Genomic DNA, 12,535 nt, shown 5'->3' with positions numbered 1-12,535 from the left:
TGTTTATGTACTATTTGTAATGTGCTAGGGTTTTTTTTTTAGTGACACCTTTATTTATTTTTTTATTTATTTAGATAACTTATCCATTCATTCTTCCTGAAAGTAGCAGACTAGGATTTATCATGTTCTGAGAGAACATGTAGGAGATTTTTTTTTATAATTTCACAGGTACAGAAGGCGTGATCTCTTCAGGAAACATATTGTTAGTGTCAGAGGTGACATTTTTCACCCAGTCACACAGCCATTGCAGGATTTTTGTGGCAGGGTGGGGAAGTCTGATTTAAAAAGTCTTAAGGCCTTCCTATAGTTCTGAGAATGTAATGATTAAAGCAGCATTCCTGTGTCTTATTTGTATCGACATCTGTTTAGCCTGTCCTTTTTCATCAGCAACATTCACATGAGGGACTAAAACCACCAAAATATGATCTGCATTTTGTTTTTGTTTTTTTATTGTTATCGTGAGAAGCATTACAACAGTCAGCAAGTCAGAAGTTTTTAAATCGTACTCTTTTAATATTGTACACTTTACTTATATGTGATCTGACCTTATAGATGAGCTGGACAGCTGTAAAAAGCAATATCAGTGTACGGTTATGACAGCACTGTAATCCATCGCAGTGTGAGATTTTTTAAATGCATTTATTTATAGGTTGTTTAAGATCTTCAAACTAGTTTTAATATTAGACCAAAAAAACATGATAAATATAAAAGGTACATTTTTAAATGATGATATCATGTCACAATCTAAAGTCATTGATATCTATCAGTCTGGAAAGGGTTGCAAAGCCATTTATAAGGCTTTGGGATGCCAGTGAGCAACAATGAGGGCCAGAGTTAAATATTTAACAATGAGAAACAGACTGGGCAAAAATGGCATCCACGGGAGAGTTCCAAGGAGAAAAGCTCTGCTAACCAAAAAGAACAAAAAGACTCGTCTCACATTTACCAAAAACACACTTACTGTTTGTAAGAACGTCTTACAAACAGTCAGACATGGTGGTGGTAGTGTGATGGTTTTCGCTGCTTCAGGATCTGGACGTGAATTCATGAAACTATGATCTCTACCAGAAAATCCTGAAGAAGAAAGTTCAGCCGTAAGTTCATGCTCTGAAGTTCAAGAGGGCTTGCAGCAGGACAGTCATCCAAAACAACTCCACAAACGAACAAACCAAATAGAATAAATATAAATAAAAATTAGTGCCCCAGTGAAAGATGCTTTGGAATGATCTTAAACAGGCTGAATGAATTACAATTCTTCAAAGAAGACTGGGCCAATGTAGAAGACTCATTACCAGTCACCACAAAGGTTTGATTGCAGCTCTTGCAGCCAAGGGTGGCACAACTAGTTATTAGTTAACTAGTTGTTAACTGCTTTTTCACACAAAAAAAGAAAAATATATATTTTGGTGACGTTAGCCAAATATTAAACTTTGATTATCTGAAACTTGTGCCTTATTACCACGTTTAGACAACTTAAAAAAGGACAGCAAGTCCTTTAAATAGATCTTCAGATGTTCCACAAGGAGCGGGTGGGTTATTTCTTGATATGGTGTTAACAGACAACAACAACAAAGAGAAAGAGAGAGAGAAATTAAAGGTCATTAAGGAAGCCAACTATCAACCTCTGCTAGTTCTATAACCTGACTTTCACCATTGCGTGATCAGTAATCACCCTTTTTGTGGACTTACTCTTAAAGCTCATTTCTTCATGTCCAATATTTATGGAAATCAGACAGGAAATAAAATTCTTTGTGTCTAGGTTGTTGGGTTAGGCACACTTTACCTTGCACTTTTCCCAAACTGTAAAACAAAAGCATTTCATCTTGCTTTCATGTTAAATGTGAAGCAGTGGACAGCTACCAATCCAGCACTCAGGGAGCAGTGTGTAGAGACGGTAGAGACGGTGTGTGTGTTTTATTTCAACAGATGTTTTATGATTATAATACATTTCTATACGGCTTTTCCTCCTTTCCTGAACCTTGCATAATTTTTGTACAAACAGTGAGGCTATTTCGAGCCACAGATGACAACAAATTTTAAATGCTCAAGTAAGTATTTTTGGAAAAGCGGGGGGATGTGTTGCCCAATCAGGAAGTGGACTGAACGATGTTTGTTTTTTGTTTTGGTTTTTTTCCACGCAGAAAAACTTAAGATGCATTTTTTTGCTTGCCCTATTTGCTACTTGGCATTGGTTACAGTAAAAAACAAACAAACAAAAAACAACTATATAACATAACCACACCTTACCAAACAAATGTGTGTGTGTGCCCTACCTCCCACGCTGTCTATTATCACCGACTCAGTCCTCGTCAGACCTACGCACACTCATTCTCTCAGCCCCAGATAAAATAAATGTAAACAAGCCTATTATGCAACACGACTGTGGGGTTTAATTGGTGACTGCAGTCTCTGAATATTCATTTTCACCTTGTATTTGATTTTATTGCTCATTTAAAATAATTGGTTTTATAAAATAAAAACTTCTTGAATTAGAAATAAATCAATAACAAATACTCCCATGCAAAAAAACCCCAAAAAACTTTTTAGCTTTACTTTTGGTCAGCTGTTACCATGTGCTTCCTGCACATTCAGCCTTTGCTTGCTCCTCCTGCAGTCAGCGAGTGACCTTGTGTTCACTTTCATATTTCATGCCACACCGTGTTAAGTCTCCTGAAGTCATGAAAGTACATGACTTAAAAACAATGAAATAACTGAAAAAAAGAGGTCTGTTTGAGCATGAAAATGCCAGATGTCACTTTGAATTCTTTTGTTTCTAACACAGAACGATGTTTGAGCTGCAGTGAAGGCCCAGCATCTCCACCTGGGTCAGATGTCATTACATAAGTTTTTTTGGACGCTGTCCCTTTTGGTCAGCTCACCTAAAGTCTGTTTACATTTTACTCGACAGACTCACATCCACACCTACATTTAAACATGTTAGCTAGTTTTCTTTATTATAGTATTAAAATATAAAAGTACTCACTTTGCAAAAATGTTCATTGTTTATTTTATATTGGCCACATTGCAGACACTCAGCCCCTTATTTCACCTGCTTTTTGAAACAGGCATCTATAGTTCCTCTTACAAGCAGAAGGTTTGAACAGCAGGTTGAAGGAGCTGCTGCTTGGTGCCTGAGATGACCATGTTACTATGTTAAGGATAGCTAAAGCGTAACGTATTCAAGGATGAAACAATCAATTAATTCATTATCTGGGAATTATACATTGCTACCACAAAGGATTGCTAATCAGGAGATAAATTCACCAGTAAACACGGAATACAAAACACACTTCACAGAGCAGGACATTGATCCAGAACTGAACTTTTTTAACATCAAAAATACCTGCTACTATCATACTGAAGAACAATTCAACAAAACTGTCAAGGTCGACGGCAAAATATCTATAATCCACTTTAATAGTAGAAGTTTATATGCAAATTTTCACAAAATAAGGGAATATTTAAGCAAATTTACACATCCATTCAGTGTGATTGCAGTATCTGAAACATGGATTAATAAACAGAAAGGAGAGGACTTTGTAATAGATGGATATGAATTAAATCTTACAAATAGAAAGAATAAGAATGGCGGTGGTGTGGCCTTGTTTGTGGATAAAAATTTAAAATACAAGGTGGTAGAAAAAATGACGATGGCGGTAGATAATATATTAGAGTGTGTAACAATAGAAATTAGTATGGGAAAAGAGAAAAATGTCATTGTAAGCTGTATATATAGAACACCAGGTTCTAATATTGAAATTTTTAAGGAGTGGGTAGATAAAACATTCATTAGGACAAATCAAAAAGTCATGTTCATTTGTGGGGATTTTAACATAGATCTACTAAATCCAAACAAGCAGAGAGCGACAGAGGAATTTATTAATACAATGTATAGCTTGGGACTTTTTCCAGTGATCACTAAGCCCAGCAGGATTACAGCACAGTCGGCAACCCTAATAGACAATATATTTACTAATGAAATAGAAAATAGAACCATAAGTGGTCTCCTAATTAATGACATCAGTGATCATCTACCTGTTTTTATAGTGTATAACAGCAATTACAGGAAGGTTAAACAGCAAAACACAATAAAATACAAACGAGTGAGAACAGAAGAGTCAATAAACGCATTCAAAAGTGATTTACTCAAGCAAGAATGGGAGATGCTGTATAAGGAAAAAAATATTGATAAAGCTTATGAGATTTTTTTAGGAAAATTTAAACTGTTATATAATAGTCATTGCCCAGTAAAGAAATATAGTAAAAAACAAAAATATGCAGAGTGCCCATGGATTACAAAAGGATTGCAAAATGCATGTAAGAAGAAAAATGCCTTATACAGAGAATTTATAATGAACAGAAGTACAGAAGCTGAAAATAAATACAAGAAATATAAAAATAAATTAACGAGTATTTTAAGGTCATGTAAAAAGGAATACTATGAAAAATTACTGATTATGAATAAAAATAATATTAAAGGGATCTGGAAAACATTAAATACCATCATCAAAAAGGGCTCGGGGCAGGCAGACTATCCTTCGTATTTCACAAATAATGATAGAAACATTACTAATATGAGCGATGTGGTAAATGATTTCAACAAATTCTTTGTAAGTGTTGGGCCAGACTTGGCTGAAACAATTCCTGATATAACAGATTCTGTAGAGAAAGAAACTAGACTCATTGACCGCAATCCTCATTCAATGTTCTTAACGGTGGTGGAAGAAATGGAAATCATTGATATTGTTGGGAAATCACAAACAAAAAACTCTACAGACTCTGACGACATTGATATGGAAATCGTTAAGAGAGTGATAGAGGGCATTTCCAAACCCTTAACACACATTTGCAATTTGTCCTTACAAACTGGTACATTCCCAAAACAAATGAAAACAGCTAAAGTAACACCACTGTTTAAAAATGGTGACAGACACCAATTCACAAATTATAGGCCTGTCTCTCTACTTTCTCAATTTTCAAAAATACTGGAAAAAGTCTTTAGTAATAGACTTGACAAATTTATAGATAAACACAAAATAATAATGGATAGTCAGTATGGTTTCAGATCAAATAGATCAACATCATTGGCATTAATGGAACTGATCGAAAATATCACCAACAATATAGATAAAAGACAATGTATAGTTAGTGTATTCATTGACCTAAAAAAAGCTTTTGACACAATTAATCATGACATATTACTTGATAAACTGGAGTACTACGGCATTAGAGGAGTGGTGTTAGAATGGGTAAAGAGTTATTTGAGAGACAGGCAGCAATTTGTGAAAATTGGGGAATATCAATCAGAGTGTATGGACATTGTTTGTGGAGTTCCGCAGGGGTCAGTATTGGGACCAAAGCTGTTTATCCTCTATATCAATGATATATGCAGAACATCAGATATACTACAGTTTATTCTATTTGCAGATGATACAAATATTTTTTGTACTGGAGAGAACTTACAGCAGCTTTTGGAAATTGTCACACAAGAAATGATTAAACTGAAAACATGGTTTGATAGAAATAAGCTATCATTAAATTTGGAAAAAACTACATTTATGTTATTCGGAAATTGTAAAAAAGATGCAGGAGCAAAATTATTAGTAAACAATGTTGAAATAGAGCAAGTTTCGGATACAAAATTTCTGGGTGTGATAATAGATAACAAAATCTGCTGGAAACCTCACATAAAGCATATACAAGCCAAACTGTCAAGAAGCATCTCCGTACTAAGTAAAGTTAAATATTTTTTGCCTTCCAAATCACTCCAGGTACTTTATTGTTCACTTATATTGCCATATTTGGAATACTGTGTGGAAATTTGGGGAAACACATATAAAACTGCACTTCAACCAATATGTAAAATTCAAAAAAAAGCAATCAGGATGATTAAACATGGCTAATGTTTCAAATAATGAGGAGTGTATGTGCAAGTAATCCTTGTGTGCCGAGAATTCTTGGCTTCGGGCTGTTTTTAATGTTGTCGGCTGCTATCAGTGAGAGCAGATATTGTATTGTATTGTATTGTATTGTATCTTTATTTGTTTCAGACATATAAAACAAAAAACAATATATACACACTACATATATTTTCATTTACAGATACGAATATATATGTAGATATACACACACACACACGTATGTGTTCAGATAAACAAAATATATAATGAAATAAAACAAAATCGTCTGACATAATGTAACAATGTTTGGTCTGAAAAGGAGTAGGAAGAAGTATGAACATACTTATTAATTCCTACCCCTGCTCAACATCTTATTGATCCCACATAATTCACCTAATTCCCATCATCACATACTCCACACGATACACGAGGAGAACCTATATAAACTTGGCTGCCGTGATTGATATAATTTGGATATAATTTGATATTTTTATACATACAATGGGTGATCATCTTTATCGGTATCATATTCTTCCAAAATCAGTTTTCGAAGTATTTTCATGAACTTACTAATTCCTGAGCATTGCTGTAGATCTATAGTAAAACTATTCCACAGTTTTACCCCATAAATAGTGACACAAAAGGTTTTAACCTTTGACCGTGCTTTAAGAATCCTTAGATTCAATTTCCCCCTCAATTCATAGTCTCCTTCTCTGTCATAGAACATCCTCTGTATATTTCCTGGTAACATATTGTATCTGGCCTTGTACATAATTTTTGCAGTTTTATATTTTATAAGATCCATAAACTTCAGTATTTTTAATTTCAAAAACATGATGTTAGTATGGTCTCTAAATCCTGCTTTATTAATACAGGCGTCCACTATATTAACAGTAAGTATATGAGAGAAGATAAGAGAAAAAGCCTAATATTTCACCCTTCAACACGAGAGCTTATCAAAGCAAAGCCTAATGCAGAGATGGTAGAGTTGTTAAATCTATACCAAAGCATCACGTTTTATTAGACAATGATGTTTTACATGCAAATTATTTCCAAAGCTCAAATGCACATCTGTGCCCAATTCAACTTCAAGTGGGCTGGGCAAAAACAAACACCCCCGTTTATTTATTTATTTATTTCAGTGTAAAAATGTAAAAGTATTCAAAAAACTGATTATTAAATAGATTATGAACAACCTGAGATATCTTAATTAAAAAATAAAGGTGATTTGAACAATTTGAAGCAGTGCGTCTAGATTCAGTCTGTGATCAGGAGATATTTTATTTTGTATTCTCATAATCAGTTATAATTGATTAATCATTTACCATTGTTGAATCTGTTGACAGTATAATCTTTTAATTACATCTGTGTTACTTTGAGCAAATATTAATGCACACTGACTGTTTATATAAAGTTGTTGCACTTTAGTGCAGTCACACTATTTAGACCCACCAGTCCTGTTGGGCCCGGCCTGCCTGCGTGTAGTTCTGCACGTACGCCGGCCTCTAGTCACATGCACGCACTTATGTAACACACACGCACGTTTACCTACACACTTAGTAATAATAGGAGGGTCATCTGAGGACAGTTTTCTGATAGATACACTTTCACAAAATGCACAATGTAATACACACTTGTTTTTCTCTTAAGAGTAGCAGTTGATGTCTATATAAGGGAAAACTTTGTGATAGGCGGGGAATTGTTATCATTTGAGATCATTTCCAGTAAAGATCCAACTGTGATGTCATAATGGCAATATAAGGAGACTGATGCTTCAGTTGACGAGAGGATTCGATTGCAAATTGTCTTTTCCCACACTTAGTGCACAGAGTGTGTAATAAAGATCACTATTTTTGACACCTACTTCGACTTGGGCTTGCTTTCTTCTCTTCCCTAACTCGAACCAACCTTAACAAGTCACTCTTCTGTCCAAAAATTGAGGCCTTCTTCTCACTCTGCTCCTCCTGCAGTTTTTCTCACTTTACAACACATCTACTTGGAGACTCAGCAGGGAGCCAGTTCTTGCACTCCTGACTTAATTAATGTTACAAATGCCATTTTTTTACACTTTCTTCTGAGATTTGATGACATTACAAATCAAACTGCATTGAATTACTGGATGGATTGATATATTAAACAAGTCCTGAATGATGCATAAAAGCATCCAAAGCATATTTCTTGTAAATTGCCATCCTTAAAAGCAGCTAATCATTACGGGTTCAGTCATCATGTCTGGAAAAGACTATGTCTTATTCCTGAAATCTACATCTGCATGGCTAAATAAATCCCCTCCATACTTATTTTCTCTGTTAGTCATCATTGCTGTGCTCATAGTGGTGACATATCACCTAATTAGTAATTAGTTCATGCTGAAAAAGAAGATGAGACCTGAGGCAGGTAAATATTAAAGTCAGGACGATGACGGGCGTAATCGTGTCGTGCTGGGGAGGTAGCGTGTGTCACAACAGTGTCTTTGAAGCGTTAAGCTGTAAGGCTGTGATGGTTACTCTGGGGTAGGAGGGTTCACTCGGTGTGAGGAAGAGGACATGAGCATCATACACGGTGAGTTGATGGGAGGTAATGGGTCAGGATGAAAGGTGTGAGTAAATGAGAGCTGGATCCAAAGACAGAAGTGCCTGCAGTGTCACCACATCCAAAAACCACACAATCATCCGTAGAAGTGTGAGCTACCTCATTATTTGGCTTTATATCTTGAGGACAAGTTGACCTGCAGCGCATTAAAGACTTTCCCCCGCATTATACTTCCTCACCTTGCTTGAACCACTGTAATGAACTGTAAAATTACCTATTTATACCATACATATCCAGTTCAGAACATAGCTGAGCCCCTGGCATGTTTACATAATTGATCAAAATCACTGAGATAATGTTTCGGTCAATTTGATCTGGCTGCAGAAATGAAGCTTTAGTGGGAATTGAGTTATAGCCATAAGGTGTTTGATTTTTTATTAGTTGCTTCATGCACACAAACACACTCCCCTCCTTCTGTTTTTCCTCCTCAACAGTAAATTACAAACATATACAGCGCCTCAGCTTACACGATGATCTCCTCCAAGAAACTGGCACTGACCATGTGGAATTATTAACACTGCCATGTCTGTATTGTACAGTAGATCTTATACCACACGCGATCCAATCTGAATACTTCATCTTTTCTTTCGACTGCTTCCTTTAGACATCACCATAAAGTACCATCTTCCTGCATCTCACCCTATCCATAGCATGCCCCTCTCTCACCCCTCTGTCCTCCTCCACTAAATCTATGAACCTCCTCTGTGGTTTCCCTCTTCTCCCCCTGCCTGACAGCTCCATCTTCCTGCTGTCACAAGTTGGACAGCACTGGCTTGCTACCAGCAGTATCAGTGCCTGCAAGCACACAGAAATTGCTGCACAGCTGCAGTCACCGGATCATTAACTGCAACACTTCCTCTTGTTACTTTATTTTAAGGAACTATTTTAAGAATTTAAATGTTTTCTTAACTCCTTTCTACAGAAAAGCTAAAGAAAGGCTGATGGCTCAACTAATCAGTCTTCAGTGTTTTCAAATACTTCAAAGACATCTACTATAATTCTCCAAATACTCAAGCAGTAGCTTGTTATCAAGGTTATGGAGAACCAGCAAAATTATCCATCATGGAAAACCAGTAGAGCCTGAAAATGTTAATTATTCGATGGTTTATTATTTTTCTGTTACAGTAATCGAGTTAGATAATACGCTAAGAATGTTTCCGCATTTAATGGACACATTAAAAATGGCTGTTTTTTGCTGAAGTTAAGCAAAGATTGTTCATCCGTATGCAAAAGCGTTTCCTGGAATTGAAACCAAATTGATCATGCAGTGATTTGTTTACTGTGCGCTCTTGCAGCCGTGTAACGCATATCACTTTAGAGGCAGCACACTGATATACAGAGAAATCTGCACGTTGTTGTTTATGTGCTTCAGACAGCTGCTGTATATGCAGTAACAGTCAACTCTGCAAAAAGCTGTGATCAAACTTTAAAACCAATCACATGATCATACTTCAATCAGGCGAAAAACATTCGACTCTCTAAAATGGGATCTACTCTATCTATAAATATTGCAAGGATCATCTATTCATAGGGGACATTCGGTCCTTTTTATGTGTTTAACTTCTAGAGCAAACATTGTTAGGCGCCGCAGGTACAAAGCTTAAATGTCAAACAGTTGCTGAGTGTCCACAACACTTACTACTGAGCTCATTGTACCTTGAAAAATGTCCCTTAGTTACACTCAACACGTCACGTAGTGTTATTCTGAGAAGGAAGAGCTTTAGGGCTGGCGTCTCTTTCCTGAACGCACTCTCATCCATTTATAATCCTTCATCGAACACGCATGGACAATCTACAGCAGAGACTACAGACAGCATACATACTGCACATGTACAGTCGCCCACAGGCAATCTGGTAATTTAGCCATGACAATTGCGTTCACAAAAACACAAGTGGCGTGTACTTTATTTTAAAGAAAACTTTCATCTAGCTGGGATGGGATTGTCTTTGCTTACCCAGGTAACATGTTTGCACGTGCGTCTAACAATCACCATTATTGGATTATCACCAAGCTCACATTGGAGAATAAGATAACATGTTACTGACACTTTTTGCTGTCTGTCAACCATTCTTACAGCATCACTTTCATCTAAATATGAAAAGACAACCCTGAGAGAAGAAAGGTGGAAAAGTTTGCGTGATTACACAATCAATAGTACTAAAGCATTTTCCATCAAGCTAATGGCTAACTCAGTAACGGTGGTGTTTCTGTGGAGAGCATTTGCTACACTGCTGTAATTAATGTTATTAGTGATGGAATCATTCAACTGTGGACTTGTGCGCAGGTCTGCACGGATCAAGCATTACATAATTCAAGCACTTCTGCTATCCTGTATTGGGTCTAATGGATGTAATATTTAAGTGAAGGGCCGTGGGTGAATTTCAGTGCACTTTCACGGTGTTGTGCAGAAGTCTTGAGTCACAACTCATTTCTTTAGATTTTGCTTTTAAGGAGCCAATCAGGATTTGGTCCACGATACAATACCAACTGGAACATGTCTGATTGAGAAAGGTGGCCGACATCCAAAGTAGACCTCAAGGAATCTGGAGAAGTATTTCTGAATTTAAAGAAATTGCAAGGAAGCTTGCCAAAGAGAGTTCATGCTGTGTTGAAGAATAAAGGTGGTTATACCAAGTATTGATTGACTTTTAATTAATAAAAATATGGTTGTTTTTTTTCACACTGCATGATCTGCCCGTTGTAATGACAAGCACTACAGTTAGGTCCGTAAACACACCAACACAGTGTATTTTAAATCTAACAATTTTTATGTGATTGAAGTGCAGAAGTTAAATTCAGTACATTTTACAGCAACTTTGCATTAACTCTTTGGGGGTAACAGACCTTTACGTCACCTATGTTCAGCAGATCAAAATCAATTGGAGAAATGACCGAGCAGCAGTTTCATGGCAGTGAGAGTTATCCATTTCTTCAATCATTCCAAATGAAGCAGACATAATATATGTAGTTAATTGTGTTGAATTTGTATGCTTTTTAATGTAATTTTAAACATGAAGCTCAAAGAGATGTCAGTGTAAGAGCAGGACGTCATCATTAGTCACATAAACCTATGAAAGACATCAAAAGCTTTAGAAGACAAAATCCATTGCATTTAAAAAAAACTGAACTTGACAGAAGACAAGTAAAGTGCACGATGACAGAATGATTTCTTTGGTTAAAATAAACACAAGAAAGTGAAATCCACCAGTTTATCCACAGGTTTGAAGGAGTGATCTGAATGTGCCGTGTTAAATGTGATTGATACCAGTAGGTTGTTGCAAGTGGAACATTAAAAATTACATTTAAGAAAATAACTTGATAAACACATATTCTTTGCACCATGACAGGAAGAATAAATCTATATAACAACTAATGCAAACTACCCGTCCAAAACACACTGGAATCACTTCACGGTTTTTACAAAAATGAACCCCCCCCCCCCAAAAAAAAAAGAAAGAAGAAAGAGAAGAAACAGTGGAGAAATCCGAATCTCTTTCCAAGAGATTTAATGTAGCCTGTGAGCTGGATCTTAGAAATGTAACATTTTAGAAATCGAAGGCCTAAAAAGTACATGAGCACTTTTAGACTGTTGCCACAGGTTTACTTTCTAAGCCCTGCGAACAAACAGGTGGTTGCCTGATTTGGTGAGTGACCGAAAGCAACATCTGTTAAGGCAGAAAAAAAAACAAGTTGAACAAACATCTCCTGCTCTCAAAGCGGCCAGTCTTCTTCATGCAGCGCATTAGCGGCCCTCAGCATCCTTCACCTTTACCCCACTTTGTGATCAGCCCTAAACTGACTGAAGGCTCCACTGCTTTCAGAGTGGTGACTGATAAAGTTGATAGCTTTTACGAGGAGCAAACACACTGACCTTTGTGGTGTTGTTGTGTAAGAGCTATTATTGGGACAAAGTAAGAGGCAGGAACAGTAGCACACATACAGTACTTGTGAATGCCAGCAGAAATGGCAAGCAAGTCTAAGTCTGTGTCGAAATTTAGCTTGCAAGAAAATACTCTGTAAAAGCAACTACTTGTTCCATGCA

This window comes from Rhamphochromis longiceps, linkage group LG15 (genome assembly GCF_057381845.1).
Source record: "Rhamphochromis longiceps isolate RC_006_pf linkage group LG15, R_longiceps_female_GT1.1, whole genome shotgun sequence".
NCBI classification, from domain to species: domain Eukaryota; kingdom Metazoa; phylum Chordata; class Actinopteri; order Cichliformes; family Cichlidae; genus Rhamphochromis; species Rhamphochromis longiceps.
Note: the sequence above shows the minus strand (reverse complement) of the source record.